Source organism: Nyctereutes procyonoides, unplaced genomic scaffold (genome assembly GCF_905146905.1).
Source record: "Nyctereutes procyonoides isolate TBG_1078 unplaced genomic scaffold, NYPRO_anot_genome, whole genome shotgun sequence".
Lineage (NCBI taxonomy): Eukaryota > Metazoa > Chordata > Mammalia > Carnivora > Canidae > Nyctereutes > Nyctereutes procyonoides.
Window position 1 is genome coordinate 10,741,585 of NW_026575043.1, and position 17,260 is coordinate 10,758,844.

General features: G+C 42.4%; 1 protein-coding gene across 8 annotated transcripts in view; it reads left to right on the forward strand.

Annotated features, from left to right (window-relative positions):
• ATXN1 (ataxin 1) overlaps positions 1-17,260 on the forward strand; it is a 402,302-nt gene that overhangs the window by 238,897 nt on the left and 146,145 nt on the right. For 6 of the 8 annotated variants that reach the window (XM_055321812.1, XM_055321809.1, XM_055321814.1 and 3 more), the window contains one exon: positions 13,364-13,490. The gene's annotated coding sequence lies outside the window, so the exon portion shown is untranslated. Of the gene's footprint in view, positions 1-10,867; positions 11,068-12,904; positions 12,924-13,363; positions 13,491-17,260 lie in introns of those variants that run through there. The other 2 variants (XM_055321815.1, XM_055321818.1) reach the window with 2 other exon arrangements.

A 17,260-nucleotide genomic window follows, 5' to 3' on the forward strand; every position in this document is an offset into this window, starting at 1 on the left:
GGATTATCCCTGAGGCCCTGTTCGGTCAGGATCCTTGAAAATTTGTTATATCTTCAAAATGTGGGATGTATTCACTGTAACCACAAAGTCAGTTAAAGGTAATTTGTAAAAATTAAAAACAAAAACAAAAAAAAACACAACACACCACCACACTTTTTAAAAAAAGAGAACAGACTGAAATAATTCCATATGCAAAACCTCTTTGACCTCTTTTCAAGAAGTGGTGCTGGGGCAACTGGGAATCACGTGAGATACATGCAAAAAAAAAAAAAATGAAAGCAGGACCCTTCACACTATATACAGAAGATTAGCTAAAATGAGTCAACAAGCTTAATGGAAGATCTAACCTAAAAAGCTCTTAGAAGAAAACAAAGGAGTGCATCTTGATGACATTGGGTTTGGTGATGGATTGATTCTTAGATATGACACCAAAAACACAAGCAACAACAACAAAAAATAGATAAATTGGACTTCATCAAAATCAAAGACTTTTGTGACTCAAAAGACACTAGCAAGATAGTCAAAAGATAACCCAACCCACAGAATGGGAGAAAATACTTGCAAATCATATGTTTGATAAGAGTCTGGATTCCAGAATACATAAAGAACTCTTAGAACTGAACAACAAAAAGACCAACAACCGAATTTTTAAATGGGCAAAGGACATGGGAGACATTTCTCCAAAGAAGATACATAAATGGCCACCAAGCACATTAATAAGATGTTCAGCATCATTAGTGGCTATGGAAATGCAGTCCAAACCACAATGAGATCCCACTTCATACCCATTAGGATGGCCATCATGAAAAATAAAAGGAGAATAGCAGATGTTGGCAAAGAGGGGGGATCGGAGACCATACATTTCTGCAAAATGGTGCAGCCACTGTGGAAATCCGGTTTGGCAATTCCTCAAAATGTGAAACATGGAATGACCATGTGATCCAGCAATTCCACCCCTCGGTGTACACCCAAAAGAATTGAAAACAGGCATTCAAACAAAAATAGGAAGAAGAATGTTCAATGTAGCATTCTTAGTAATAGCCCCCAAGTGGAAATAACCCAAATGTCTGTCAGTTGATGAATGGGGAAACAAAATGTGATCTATACATACACTGGAGTGTATGTAGCCAGGAAGGGAACGCAGGACTGATGCGGGCTTCAAAGTGGGTGAATCCTAAAAACATGATACTAAATGAGAGAAGGCAGCCACAAAAGGCCACATGTTGTATGAGTCCATTTATATGCAGCTTCCAGAATGGTCGAATTCGTAGGACAGAAAGCAGGTTGGTGGTTTGCAGGAGCAGAGAAGAGAAGGGAATGAAGAATGAATATGGACTTCTTTTTTTTTTTTTTAATTTTTATTTATTTATGATAGTCACACACAGAGAGAGAGGCAGAGACACAGGCAGGAGCTCCAGGATCGCACCCTGGGCCAAAGGCAGGCGCCAAACCGCTGCGCCACCCAGGGATCCCTGAATATGGACTTCTTTTTGAGATGATGCAGATCTTCCGGAATGAGGTAACAGTAAAAACCACCGCACCGTACAAGTTAAAAAATGATTAAAATGATGAGTTTTATGTTAGGTGAATTTTATTTCGATTACAAAATAGCTCTCTGACCCTGCCTGTTGTCTCATCTCTAATCCTGCTCCAGTGTCCTTAGACCACTTAGCCATTACTAGAGGTCTTATTCCATCCGTTTTCCTTGTAATTCCACTCTGACCCTCTCCTTTGTTCTCTCCAGTGTCCTACTTCTGCGGAGTCATGTACACTGATCTCTTCCTTACCAGAATTTCCATCCATCACCCCTCTCAGTCTTTGGTACCCAGCAGAGCCAATAGGGGGAACATGGCAGGCCGTTTTCCAATCTCCATCTGCAGATTCCAAACCCGACCTGGAAAGCTCGGAATCTGCCCAGACAGAAACTCAAGCGCCTCTTGCCTACCCGAGGGGCCTTCCAGCTTTTGAAATTAGAAATCGGCTTTCCAGTGTGGCTCTGCCGCATAGCTGGACACATCCATCACAGCATCACCAAGGACTGTTAAGTCTTGAGAACAGTTGGAAGAACTCACCCTGTATTTCCCGGCAGGCACAGGTGTGTGTATTCCTGCAAACTCACAGTGAAAATCACACGTACAAATATGTAAATCTGTGTGTGAGATGTGATGCTGTTACTCACAGAGCTTAAGTGCTTTTAATTCTGGATAATAGATAGTCAGCTCTGATAGCTTTAGAGATTGATATCTGAGCCTACTGAGTGGTCCACATGAGGAAGGAAACTGTATTTGTCATTCTCCTATTTTTTCCCCCTTTTTTTTCTTCCTCTCTTTTTCTGCTGGGGTCAGCAGAAATGGGTATCTTTTTTTTTTTTCTTTGTAGATCAGTATTATTATGATTATGATTATCTGAAAGACCTGTATGGGAGGAATGCTGCAATCTGAATTAAAAATAGCATTTTATGCCCGCCCACACACAGCACTTGAGTGCTCTGAATGCCTTTTATAAATGCAGACTTTCTGCCTGGCTAGATAAAAGAAGCTGTCACTTCATTTCCATAACGAAGTCATTCCCGGGAGAATTCCATTGTTTTAGCAATAGAATTTTTGTAAAAGGCCTCTTATTTTGCCTGAAAAAAGGTAACAAAAATGAACTTTTGAGAGCTTATTCGACAAAACAATTAAGGAGCGAGAGATTTTCTCCTCTTTTGATATGTTGGAAGTTGTTAAGTGTGAGAATCCCCTGAGCCATGATATGAGCATAAACCCCTAAACCTGGAGGATGAAGGAGGAGGAAAGAACACCCCTTATTCTTTTTTTCTGATAAGTGGAGGGGGGGATGCTGTTCCCTGAGAATGTGTGTTCTCCAGCCATGTGATAAACAGATGTTGCTAGTCTTTGGAGTTTTTTAATATTTATTTTTAAAGAAATGCGGGAAACTTTTAGAATGCTCATTATGTCAAGAAACTCCTTGGGATTTTTTTATGAAACATGCTCATCAGGTATTTTGATCGAGTTTCACAACCAGGAAGGTAAATTGTGGCTGCATCTTGCAGGGGTCCTTTCCTCAGAAAATAACACTTGGTGTTTCCCTTTTTTGGACTTAAAACATTGTAGCAAGTGGAATAGGAGGTATTTCTTTAGACAGTGGTACCTGTAACTGGTTCAAGGAGTCTGTGTGCATGCCCACGCCCTCCAGTACCCCCTCCCCCCTGCTCCCCACTACCACAATGTGGATCTTTGCTCCAAAAACGGTATCAAGTCTTCACTTCCAGATTCATAGAAAATGAATAATTGTATTTCTTGGTAGTTCCCTGGCACCAGGTAGCCCACATCAAAGTATACCTGCCTTTGGTGTTTCAACAGGTAATCCCTAGACTTCATGCCAAGTGGCATTTCTGTTACTTGGTGTTTATAGCTGAGACAGTTGAAATCTCGGTTTTAAGCTAGAATAGTTTTATTAAGCCTCCTCCAGAAGGAGAGAGTTTACAATAGCACCTCTGTCTTACAATACTTTTGTTCTGATTGCATCAGAAAGTTGTAATATTTAAACAAGGAGGCAGCTACCTGGAATAGTATGAAAAAGGAGATTAGAATTTGAGGTCATTAGGGGTGCCTGGGGGCTCAGTTGGTTGAGAGTCTGACTCTTGGTTTCGGTTCGGGTCATGGTCTTAAGAGTCATTAAGCTCCAGCATTGGGCTCCCTGCACAGTGTGGAGTCTGCTTGAGATTCTCTTCCTCTCTCTCTGTGCCTCCTGTTTGTGCTTTCTCTCTCTCTCAAATAAATAAATAAAATCTTTTAAAAAATACATAGGGTCTTTATTTTTGTTGGCTCTATTAGTTCAATAAAGCAGACAAAAAGGAAGACAAATTTAAAAAAAAAAAAAGAAAGACAAATGAGATTTGCCTAATACAATTACAGGACGTCTTCTTATCCCAACATTATGCAAAAGTTGGGTGATCTTGAGTTTGGGAAAACAGTTCTGTCTTTAAAAAAATCTTTGAGTAGCCTTTATCCTGTAACCATACTCGAACTTACTTCTTTAGCATGATTTGAGGTCCCGGTTGTAGCCGTGCTTTTACACAGTAGTATTTTATTAATTGAAAAGGAAGCTGTGGCTTTGATAGGATGCTTCCAGAGTTCTCTTTTGAATACTTTTGATGAGTGCCATTGCCTGTGTCTGTTCAAAAGCATGGAGATGGAGGGTATGTGGATTCTGTCCTGTTTTACTTTGACCCATCATTTGGTATTTTGTGAAGTCAGACCAAATAAGTGAAGATGCTGTCATATAACCCCTAAGAGTATATATCAAAAGAGAGTGAGGGGGAAATATTTAAATTTCTTTCTTAGAGTTTTTACTAATTGTGCTCTAAATGTTGGTCTGATTTGCTAAATTTTGGTCTAGAGCAAGAACAGCAGAAATCGAAAGCCAGTTAAAGTCGGAGCACTCCTCCCAAAGGCTCCAGATGGACCATGTAACTGCTCCTGATTTGTAATTGCTTTGCAGATGATCAACACATGAAGCGCAGACTCTGTCTCCACCTTCCCCATCTTTACCAAGCCCTTCTGCAACACCCAAACTAAACACTGCCCTTCTCAAACAGGCATGAATAAAACTCCTTCAGGGCGAAGGTGTGGGATGACTCACGGTGTGTGTGAAAGGGACTTGTAACCCAGAGAATGTGTAGCCGCAGTGTGCTGTCTTGAGCAAGATTCCTTTGTGTCCTGGGCCAAGTGCCTTCTGATGGATTTCAGCATCCCCTCATGAGCAAAGTTTTAAACCAGTAAAGCCAGGAAGAAATCATCCATAAGGAGCATGTGCCATCTTGGTTTCACAAACTATAATTTCCTAGAGATGTCAATTCTACAGCTATTCGATGCAGATTAGGTATTTCTCAGATGTATTTTCATTTTATTCTTGCTATGCAGACATACTTTTCACTGGATGCATAATTAAATTTCTTAGCAAACTTTGCTTTATACTAGTAAGGAGATGTAACCAGCATATAGACACCTGCCGAGCCTGTATGTGTGTGGATAAAGCCTTACCTCTGTGGGATAAGCTCTGCTAATAGTAGGAAACAGTGGCATGAATCAACATGAATTATGATTTTTTTAAGTGTGATCAGAGGGCTTTTCCCAGCATATTTATCTCTCTGATTATGTGTTCTTTAGACACATACTAATTTTAGTTTTTATCGCTTAAACACAAACCGGTTAATGTCAGTAGAAAAGATCTCAAATGCATGCAGGGTATCCAAGGCTTACCAGTTTGGAAAAAGAATTTATAATGGATAAATCACAGAAATCGTTGAATGTTGATTGAAAATAGGGATCCCATGATACGATGAATAAATCCTGTTCTTCAGAAGTCCATCGGTTTGGGCTCCATCCCACCTTCACCTTCCTCTGTCTCTTCTTAAAATCTGATGGGACACTTATCCTCTCCGGAAAGTTCTACATTGACATTCATTGCCTTTGGGATACAGAGGAGCTTTGGGGCGTCTGTGACTCATGTTTATATGCTCTTTTGTGAGCAAAGTAGAGACAGGCTCTGGACCCTGCTGGGGGGCCCTACTTCCAGAGGAAGACTTTCTGAACTCTGCAGTTTCCAGCAGCCCTGGTTGCTTGTCTTTCTTCCTCAGAACGAAAACACAAAGAGTCAGCTTTGGTTCTGAGTTGAGAAAAAGAGGCTCTTGCAGAACATTTCATTGATTGAGCAGTTTCCATAGAGGCTTATGTAATGATTTTTCTCCCAAGTCACCAGAAAGGGAGCTCTCCCATTTGGTAACCACAGAGTAAAGAGACTTGAGGACATGTCAGAGTGAAAGTAAAATATCACATTCTCAGTCAGTTAATCAACAAGTATTTATCAAGTGTTTAGCATTTGTAAAAGCACTGCAAGAAGGCAGATACAAACCCTGTCTTCATAGTTTACTTCAGTCTTCCTGGGGAATAAAATTATTAGTATCCTAAGGAAAATGAATAAGAAACTATCAGAGTTCACATTCTCAGGAAAAAAAGGGCACAGTAGTACTCCGTTATCCACAGGGGACACAAACCATGAATAATACTGAACCCTGTATATAGTTTTTTCCTATACATACAAAGCTGTGGTAGATTTTAATTTATAAATTAACAAATTTATAAATGAATTTATTCATGATTATAATTTATGAACTGATAAAGTAGTAAAAAAGTAATAATAACTAATCACAAAGTAGAACGATTACAGCACACTGTCATAAAAGTTATGTGAATGTGGTCTCTGTCTCTCGAAATATCTTCTTCATGTGATGATGTGAGATGTGAACTGCCTCAATGACAAGGCGAAGTGAGGTGAATGGGTTAGGCAGGTGATGCGGCCTTAGGCTACTGTTGCCCTTGTGGCCTTACATCAGAAGGGGGATCCTCTGCTTCTGGAGTTTGCCTGCCTGCAGGTAACTGAAATCACAGACAAGGGGAGGACTGCTGGACTTCCCAGCGAGAACATTGTAAGCTAGCAGGATGGTAGGATCGGAGTGGGCCTTGGGAAGGGTGGCTTGAATTTTACCCCATGGCATCCAAGTGTGGACTCTCAGAGATGAAGGAGCTGTGTGTTCTGGCCAATACAACGTGCATCAGGAGGAAAATGTGCTGGGGCCCAACTGTGAAGGTCTCACCCATCAGACAGTTGACGGTTTCAGCAAGCTGTAGGAACCTGTGAAGGTATATCATGGAGAAGTTGTATTATCTATCTAACGGTGATGAGTCAGATGGTTTGCAGGAAGAAGACTGAAGGCAAGAAGACCAGTGAGCAGACTGCTCTAGGAGGAACAGAGTCTGAGCCAGCATGCAGTGTGGGCATGGAGAGCAGCCTCCGTAAGACTCAACAGCCCATTGGCATAGGGAGGAAGAGAAGATGACAGTGATGCTGTTAGGAGAATCAGAAATAAAAGAGGAGGACCGGTTTGAGGGCAAAATTGAGAAGTTTGGAAGCAGACATAAGTTATAGATACTGCATAGATCCAGCAGCTTGAAAGGGGGAGATGGGGGCATCCGGGTGGCTCAGTCAGTTAAGCACCTGCCTTTGGAGTCCTGGGATCAAGCCTCACGTTGGGCTCCCTGCTCAGTGGAGAGTCTGCTTCTCCCTCTCCCTCTGCCCCTGCTCTTGTTCTCTCTCATGTGCTCTCTCTAGTAAATAAAACAAAATCTTAAAAAAAAGAAAAAGAAGAAAGAAAGAAAGAAAGAAAGAAAGAAAGAAAGAAAGAAAGAAAGAAAGAAAGAAAGAAGAAAGAAAAGAAAGAAAAGGGGAGATGCCAGGGCCCAGGATACAGATTTAAGAACTATATGCCATAAACAAAAATTAGCATAGAAAGAGAAGAGGGCTGAGCCAGTAACCTTGGGGAACCCCTACCCTAAGGTTAGAAGGAGTAAGAAGGAACATAAGTCAAGAAAGAGGAACAACAAAATGATGTGAGGAACACCAGATTAGTACCGTCAAGGAGGAATCAAGAGTACTAGGATATTTTGGTTGCAAGAGACAAATAAAATTCAAGGTGACTTAAGCCAAAAAAAAAAGGAATTTATTATATCTCATATATATTTGTTTTCTATTGTTGCATAACAAATCACTATACTGTAGTGGTTTCAAACCACACCCATGCCATTTTGGTTTCTGCAGATACCACAGCTTAGGTGGCTTCTCCACTCAGGTTTTTATAAGGCTGAAATCAAGGTGTTAGTTGAACTGCATTTTCATCTGGGGCCCACTATGCTCTTTAAAGCTCACGCAGTTATTGGCAAAACTTATTTCCTTGTGGTTGTAGGACTAAAGCCCCCCATGCTAGCACTGTCCGCTGGTACCTCGCAGCTCCTGGTGTCCGTCTCTGATACCTTATCATGTAATGATAGAGGTAATACCTTATATTACCTCCTCCCCACGGAATCCATCCTTTCATTTTCAATCCCATTCTTAGAAGAGCCTATCCCTTGGAAGTGCTTGCCTGATTAGGTCAGGCCCACTAAGGATAATCTTTCTATTTTAAGGTCAGTAAGGGGACCTTACTTTTAGGTGCAAAATCCCCTCACAGGGTCACCTGAATTAGTGCTTGACTGAATAACTAGGAGAAGGTGTGTGTGTACTAGGACATAAGGGCAATCTGGGGAGCCACTTTGGATTTTTGTCTCTTATGACATAGCAAAAAAAATTCAGGGATGAATCTTAACTTTTGGCACAGCTGGATGTAAGTCACCTCACTGTCATCAGGACTCGGACTTTCTGTCTTTCGGCTTTGCTCCCTATTGCAAAGCCTCATTCTCAAATGGGCTTTCCTCACAAAGGAGTAAGTACAGCTCTTAGGAGACCACACTCTCATGTTCTAGCCGGTCTGAGAGAGGCTTCTGATTGGCTTTGGTTATGTGCCTGTCCCTAAAGTCAGTCATCCTGGTGAGAGGGATGTGTATTGTAGTCTTCCAGAACTAAAGCATGTGCCCATCTTTGCACCCAAGTCGGGAGGCCACCCCAGCCCAGCTAATGAAAGAAGGAGAGAGAAGTCATTTGAGAAAGACACTGTTGGGGAGAAAGACGAGTCCACTAAATAAAATAAACCTACTGATGAGCCATAGCCAAATAGTAGAAGAGAAGTCAGTTAGGAAAAAGCCACTGCTTTTAGGAGGCAGGTGAAGCTGTATCTGGTAAAGTACGAGCATTGAATTTGTACCACACTTTCACGTGTTCATTAGTGAACAAGAGAGAGGCAACAGCCACAGGGGAATGTTGCAGAGCCTGGGGAAGGTCTCCTGGGGATTGCATGGGCTGTGTGTGCTTAGGCTGAGAAGTTTCTAGTAGAGAAGAAAAAGACATGGAGAGATGAAGGGCAGAATTGACCCTGACAGGACCTGAAGCCAGTATAGGGAGAGCAGACAAGAGCCCAAAAGGCAACAAAAATTTCCCCCAGATTATAAGGTAGGTGAGCCTTTTTGGAGTGTTTTTTTTTTTCAGTGTACCCATCTCCTAGGGATTAAATATACCCCAAAGATGCTTAGCCTCTGTCTGGCTATATCATTGACTGAAAGGCTTACCTTTACAGCAAGCTTACCTATAGTGGTTCTCAAAGTGTGGTCCGCGGACCAGCAGCCTTACCCGGGACCTTGTTAGAAATGCAAGTACTCTGGTCCCACCCCAAGTCTAATGAATGAGAAGAAACTGGACAGGGTGGGGGGAACCCAGGTATCTGTGACCTCCAGGTTTTCATAAGACCTCCAGATTTTTCTTTTCTTTTTTTTTAAGGTTTTATTTATTTATTTGAGAGAGAGAGAGAGAGAGAGCACGTGTGCGTGTGTGCACAAGCGGGGGGAGGGGAAGAGAGAAAGAGAGAAACAGACTCCCCAGTGAGCAGGGAGCCCAACATGGGACTCATTCCCAGGATCCCAACATTGTGACCTGAGCCAAAGGCAGTTGCTTAACCGACTGAGCCACCGAGGTGCCCTGACCTCCAGGTTTTTCTGATAACGGTTCAGGTTCTTCAGCACTGCCTCAGAGTGTCTGCATCCCTCTATACACCCCCCAGGGTTTCCTTAACAGTGGTTTTGGAAAGCAGTGAGAATCAAGGATCTATATGGCAACTGTTGAAAAGCCCCGAATGACTAAACACATAATAATGGGTTGGAAGAACAAAAGAAAGGCAAAATTGTGACTTAATTGTTCTCCAGCTCATGGAGGGCTTTCATGTGGACGATAGGCATCATAGGAGCTGCGGGATCCCAGAGGACAGAGACGGGTGGGAAGGACTTAAATTACAGCTGTAGAGTAGTCATTCCTTTGGTGTAAAGGTTAAGTCGTAGAACAGGTTTTGGATATGGATCATTTAATTTAAATTCAAGCTCTCCTGCTAGACACCGTGAGGAGGCTGCAAAAGAAAGGCACGGCAAGGTTTCTTTCGTCAAGGAGCTTATAAACTTTCTGAACCTTCAAGACTTAAGTAAATCCAGTAGAGTATAGAAAGCAGTATAATGGAGTGATGAATTGAAAAGGACCTGGAGTCAAAATATGTGGTAGAGACTGTGAGTGCTGTGGGCAGTCAGGGGAAGGAGACATTGGCATTGTGTCATCTTCTACTCTGGACCAGAAACTGTCAGCCTGGCATGATTTCCCAAGTCTGATGGTGGAGGTATTGGATGCTTGGATTCCAGAAGAGCTTTTTCCTGCCCACCCCCCCACCCCCCCACAGTTTGCTAAAGTTCATCACGACTGCTAAGTCAGAGTGAGGATTTGTATTTTCAAGACTTTGGACTTGAAGTATTATTAATTTGGGGGTTTTGGTGATATGAGAAACTTGTAGGAGAAATTACATTTCGTCCTGGATGTCTTTAAATGGGACAAGGCTCAAGTAGACGTTTGGCTTATTTGTTTCAAACAGACTTTCAAACTCCCTTCATTCACGGGGAGGACATGAATGAACCTGTCTGAGGATGCCTTCATTTTGCAGGATGAAGAAAGCGAATTAGCTGATTTTCCCTAGTGGAAGGATTAAGTTGTACCAGATCGGGGGTGATAGGGAACAAGAAAACACTTCAGTTAAACATAACACTTCCATTGTTTTTTATTGCTTTGCATCATGCTGCTTTCCTGGGTAAATAAACAGGTAACCAAGCCGAGAACCAAATGAGAAGGCTCACAGGACACTCTTGAAGGTGGACATCAGTGCTGCTTGCAGTCCACGAGAAAAATGATAAAAACATCTTAAGAGTGAAGAGGAAGCCAGCAAATTTGGAACCTAATGCAAGGCATGAGGAAGATTTTTTTCAGAAGTTTACATGTAATGTGATCTGTTTTTAGCCCTTTTGGGGGCGGGGGAGGGCTTTCTTAACTCCAGCTGTGGCATGCAGGTGTTAACAGAGCTTCCTTTTATTTCACTGTGATGACTGGGTGACAGGGTGACATGAGATGCATTAGGAAACCGGAGGCTTCCTCTCCTGTCACATCAAGTATAATACCTGCATGGAATGGTGCTCCTCTAGCAGAAATTACTAGTGTTTGTTGTGCTGATGGCCTGGCGGTCAGAAAGAAGAAATCATCTCTTCTTTCAAGGTACTGAGAACAGTTGTGTTGCTCGTTTCTTGACAAAGGAGGCCCCGTTGAAATGGCCAGAAAAAAAGAAGATAAAAATACCAGACATTGGGCAGCCCCGGTGGCTTAGCGGTTTAGCGCTTGCCTTTGGCCCAGGGCGTGATCCTAGACACCCGGGATCGAGTCCCACATCAGGCTCCCCGCAGGGAGCCTGCTTCTCCTTCTGCCTGTGTCTCTGCCTCTCTCTCTCTCTCTCTCTCTCTCTCTGTGTGTGTGTGTGTGTCTAATAAATAAATAAAACATCTTTAAAAAAAAATACCAGACATCGGTCGCATGTATCCAGTCCGGTCCCATCATGCAGAGGCTGTGTCCCCTACCTGGCTAACTTCTCTCAAATGGTGGTTTTGTAAGAAAAGCCTTCCGAAGCCCCTCCCAAGTGAGGTATTCCCAATTATGATCGCAAATCCCAGTGTTTCTTTTTCCTTCATAACGCCCACCCAATTTTCAAGTGTCACACATGGACTGGCGAGGGTATACACTGATTGTCGTGTCTGTCCCTCCTGAGACACTGAGCCCCTTGAAGGTATAGTCCTTGTTCATCTTGTTCACCATCACGAACTTAGAACTTGGTGCATACAGTAAGCACCAAGTAAACATCCATCTGGTGAATGAATGAACGAGTGAATGAATAGGAAAGCACATTGTACACCTGAAACTAATATAGTACTGTCTATCAATTATGTCTCAATTAAAAAAAAAAGAAGACAAAAGCACTTTGTAAACTGTATTCAGTATAAAAGCCCTGGTGAATCATATTCGTGGCAGGTACCTCCTTTCTCCTTTCTGTCCTAATTTTCTTCTCTCCAGTTTTTAGCTATTTGGAGGGATACTTGTCAGGATTTCACCAATTCCAAATAGACGATTTGCACTTATTCATTTTTGCCTTTTGTTATTGTTGTTCTTTTATGATAAGGACCACAATTTTCCCTCGAAAACAGTGTCAACGCCCACAGCGCTACTCCTGAGCCTCCCGCCTTTGCACGGCGTGCTGCGGCTCTGAAAGGGAACTCACTTGGGGATGATTTGTTCAGGAAGCAAACAGGGTTCTAGCAAAGTTAGCACTTGAATTCTCTGTTCCTCACTGTCCCCCAGGCCTGTCACGTAAGTTCCTATACCTCAAGCCTGCTCCTCCAGGACACACAAGTCAAAATAACTTGATAATATTGGCCTGGGGAAAGCCATTCCTTGGCTCTGCCTTAAAGGAGGGGAAAAAATCAAGAAGTCCAGGTGTGGAAAATATTAAGGATCAGACTATGAATAGGTCTTTTCTTTAAAAGCAACAAACAAACAACAAAATCCTCCCAGTCCTCTCCAGCAGGGCATCGGTGTGGCACTTCTGTGTGTGTGTAAGTGTTATCCTCGGTGGGCGGGAATGGCAGACAGCCAAGTGGAAAATTTCACAGCCCTGCAAAGCTTCAGTGCACTAAAGAGTGTAAACCAGCAATCGGGGGGGGAGCCGGGTGGCAGGGACCAAATTATGAGGCCCCTGCTCAGGCCTCTGTCACCCACCTTCCACTCCCCACCGCCCTCCCCCTTCCGTTTGCTTCCTGCTCTGATCCAAGCCTTCACTTTCTTTCTCCCTGAGTTTCCAGAAGGCTCTGTTTCTGGTCCTGGGCTTCCCCAGGACCCCTCCATGGAAAGGAAGTTTTAGCACAGCAGCCCGAGCAGACTTTTTGCACATTTGGGTGCCCCAGGGGAGAGTTGCCTGTTGGTGGGTAGCCAGAGCTGGCTTTTAAATTCTGGCTCAGAGCTCAGTAACAGGCTTATGACCACTAATAATACTTGGCGTTTACATAGTGCCTTTCTCCTCGGGAACTGTGAGTACTTTGCAAGAGTGATCTTATTGATCTCCCCAACAACCCAGTGAGGTTTGAAAATGGCAAGAGGTGATCGTCCTTTCTCCCTCCCTTTTGCAGAGAGTAAAAAATCAGGTGGCGTGGTCGGAGGCTGGGTTGCAAGTTGGCTTCTCAGCCCGGATTACATCAGGAGTCCCCCAGAATTGGCTTCAACTTATATGGGTTTGTGGGGAGGGCAGGCATGGGAGGGACAGGGGTAAAAGGCTCACCCAGCCACGCTACGTCTCCTGGGGCAGGAGCAAAAATACGAAATTTCTTCTTTAAGGCGAGAGTACTGGAATATGGTCTTCGGTGGGTGATCAATTAGTCTAATTGATCATCAGACTTCATTTGTTGAGATAATGAGTGATTGGATGAGGCGTTTACCTTTTTCTTTTTCTTCTCTTCTGCTCCCGCGCTAGGTATTTCTCACTCCTCTGGAAGGAAGAAAGAACACGCCTGAGCCTAGGAGCGCTCCAGCTTCTTGTGGGAAGTCTCCATGGTGAAGGCTGAGCCAGGGCTACCTGCGAACGGCGCGCAGTGAATGTCGTAAGTTAACAAGAGCAGCATCTGCAGTGGCTTGCCTTGCAAGGATTTGTGAATCATTGCATGTCACCGAGCCAGGGTGATGAAGGGGCATTAGCATGAGCTCCAAGTGATCATCCAATTAATTTCTTTTTTTAGAGGAGAGGTTCTTTTCTATTTGCCGTGATCTTGCCTTTCTCTCCGCTTTCCGTGGAGCACTGCTCATTATCTACCTCTGGTATAAACGGGTGGAAGACAGTGACTCTTTCACTGGTAGAGCGCCCTTGCTCCTGGGACATCACACAGTGTCAAGTTTAGAGCAGACTCTTGCAACTGGGCTGTCCCAGTTCTTTTAGGTTGGGGGGGTAGGGGGTAAAATTCTCTGGCCTAAGGATTAGCAAGGAGAATTTCCACCAAGCAAATATTTTTATTTATGGGAAGTTTGTTGTTGTCAGTAGTGGTGGTGGTTGGTTGGTTGGTTCTTGGTATGAATGTTTCTGGGGTTTTTTCCTGGCTTTCAAATATCTGAGGTGTGCAAATACAGTCAGTTGTTTTGGGTGCTTCTCTTATTCAGAATTGGCTGACTTACTGGTTTTTATCAGGTTGCAGGGTCAGGGCTTTGGGATTAGTAAAGTATCAGCTGCCGGTTGCTTTTCATGAGGAACTTTAGTATCAAGTAGTTGAGGGGATACAGCACACTATGGGTTTCAAGGGGCTTACCCGCCATAAAACATAGGAATCTGACCAGCTCTGTTATTTTCTGGAGTCTTCACCTCATTGTTAGATTGTGCCAAAAGAAAAAGAGTTTATAGGGTTTTAATCAGGAAAGAATCCAGCTGCAGGAAATCCAGAATGGGCTGTGAGTGTATTTTCTTCAAGTTTTAGAAAAGTAAGAACCAGCTCTGACTAGGACTTTGTGTGTGTGTGTGTGTGTGTGTGTGTGTGTGTGTGTGTAAATACATGCACATATATACATACTTAATGTATATTGTATATTTGTGCATACATTATATACATAAATGCATATGTGTGTACATAACATATATATGCACATATATTTTTATAAATATACAAAATAAATTTATGTAACATTTTCTATAATAAGTTCTTCACTTCTTAACAATTCAGTTGGGAAACTTCTCCAGGCATTTTTCACTTATATTTCTCCAGTTGCACTATGATTTTGAAAAAGCAAGGTGCAGCCATATGAGGGCATATATCAGGGAGAAAAAGCATTAACACTGAAAAGAAAAATTTCCGCTGAATATTTTTTATTTCGTGGTTTTCTAAAAATATGTATTTAAAATATGCATCTTTATCCCCTGTTTCCTCAGGGTTAAGTAGTCATATTAAAATAAGCTTATTAAATTAAAAATCTCCAGTGCCTCAGTGTAAATGGTGGGAAACACTGGCGTTTTAATGTGTTTCCACTTTGTACATATGTTCACATTGATTCCAGTGGAAATATACAGCTCCTGGAATCACCAGACCTGAATTCTATTCCTGGTCTTACGGTTGAGGTCAAGAAAATCTGGAACAAGTCACACGTTACAACCCCCATCAAGTGCTATTTTGTTAATTCTGTATATTACCTTTTATTTTGTAAATCTGTATGCAACAACAAATAACCTGTTAATTTGATCAGTTGACATCTTGGTTTGAAGACCCATAAGGGGCACAGTATTTTGTAGGCACTTTAATATTTACTAAAAAAAAAAACAAAAAAACAAAAAAACTCTCTGTTGTAAAAGTTTCTATGACATATTAAAGAATAATTTGAGTCGTAGAGGATCAGTATATTTTACTAGAAATTATTTTCCGAATCAGATGGCTGATTAGAATACACTGCTGGTGATTTCTCTTTTTCTGGTGATGTTTTTTAAAGCATTTTTATCCTAAGAAACAAGTGTCTTATGGAAAAGTGCTTTAGGTTTCAGGTTACATCTAAATGAATAATGCAGATACTGTAATCAAAATAGCTTTTGTTTCAAATCTGGTGGGTTCTTTTTTTTAAACCATTGCTTTGAATGCTCATGTGATACCCTGTCAAACCCCAAACATTAAATGAGGTTTTCAAAGAAGTTCTGAAGTGTAAACTTTAAGATGCCACATGGCCAACTGAAGTAATTTTAAAATCCTTCTGTAAACGGAGTGTGTTGAGAGAAAGGAAGAAAATACTAAATTCTAGTGAACTCCTTCTGTGCTAAGGACTTCCTCTTCCAAATTGCATTTGCTTGGTGTTGGGGGGGAGGGTTGGGGAGAGTTGCAATTTTCTCAGCAAGTTGTGAAATTAGTCATCTTAGTCATTAGCAATCTTTTGGGATCCTGGTGCATTTTTACACTGAGTTCATATTTTGCCGTCCTTGGTTCTCCAAAAGGTGTACCATTAGGATAGGAAAAGCAGGAGATTCTCAAAGAACATGTGTTTGCGCGTAGATGGGGTAGGAATGTGGATTTATCCATCTTTGAGGAACTACCATAGCAGCCCTTGGAATTAGTGGTATCTGTCCTCAGCCTTCTTCTCAGACTGCACCACAAACTGCCTGCCTCTGGAGGACCCCTCCGCCTGTCCCCATTAGCCCCCTCTCAGATCTGCTGCCATCTTTCTAGCAGGTGAACTTTGCTCTTGAAAATGTCTCAACCTGGCTCAAAGATATGGTATCTTGGACATGAAAGGGGTGGTAATGAAAATTTACCTACGTGTTAGAGGAGACCTGGGTTTTCTGTGTGACATTGCACTTAACCTTGGAACCCCTAAGGCCCCTTGGACTCGATTATGAGGAGTAACATGAGAAAGTTGAGTGAAATGACCGCTGGTGGTTCTTCTGGCTCCGTGGGTCACCTTGCATAATATATCAGTTTGAATGAGGCAGGTCGAATGTTCGTTTTAGCCCGTTTGGCTTCTAAAAAGTCAGTGATTTGGCACAACTTCAGTTTACAACCGCTTTTAAATTATTGAGCACAGTCTTATGCTAAATAAACAAATAAATAAATAAACCTATCTCATGTTGTCACCATCATGATACCTACCCTCCTGCATAGCATGACAACTCAAAGGTGCTCATTTGATGCTAATATAGTCTTAGTCATTTTTTAAAAGATTTTATTTATTCATAAGAAACACAGAGAAAGAGGCAGCGACAAAGGCAGAGGGAAAAGCAGGCTCCCTGTGGGAAGCCTGATGTGGGAAGCCTGATGATCCATCCTAGGACCCTGCGATCACAGACTGAGCCTGAGGCAGAAGCTCAACCACTGAGCCACCCAGGTGTCCCAGTCTTAGTTATTTAAATTGAGAGTCTACCCATTGGTCTTTTTGAAAATAAAATATGAGCCACTTTTGAAGTTAAGTTTTTAAAAACCGTCCACCTCCACACTCAAATATTGCTTAGAATAGGGGCGCCTGGGTGGCTCAGTTGGTTAAGCATCCAACTCTTGATTTCAGCTCAGATCATGATCTCAGGGTCCCCACATTGGGCTCTGTCCTGGGCCTGGAGCCTATTTAAGGTGCTATCTCTCTCTCTCTCTCTCTCTCTCTCTCTCTCTCTCTCTCTCTCCCTCTCTCTCCCCTTCCCTCTCCCTTCTCTCTAAAAACATATTGCTTAGCATATATGCAAGGAGGCAGTGATCTGTATTTCTTTCTTAAGCTTCTCTGCCTCCTTGAGTAGGACTTCTCAAGTTACCTTTTCAAAGCACCCTCTCCTGACTTCTGTACACTAGCACCCACCCCATCTCTCTGTACCTGCTAGCATACTTCATTTTCCTTTTAAGTACCTTATATATATTATATATTTATT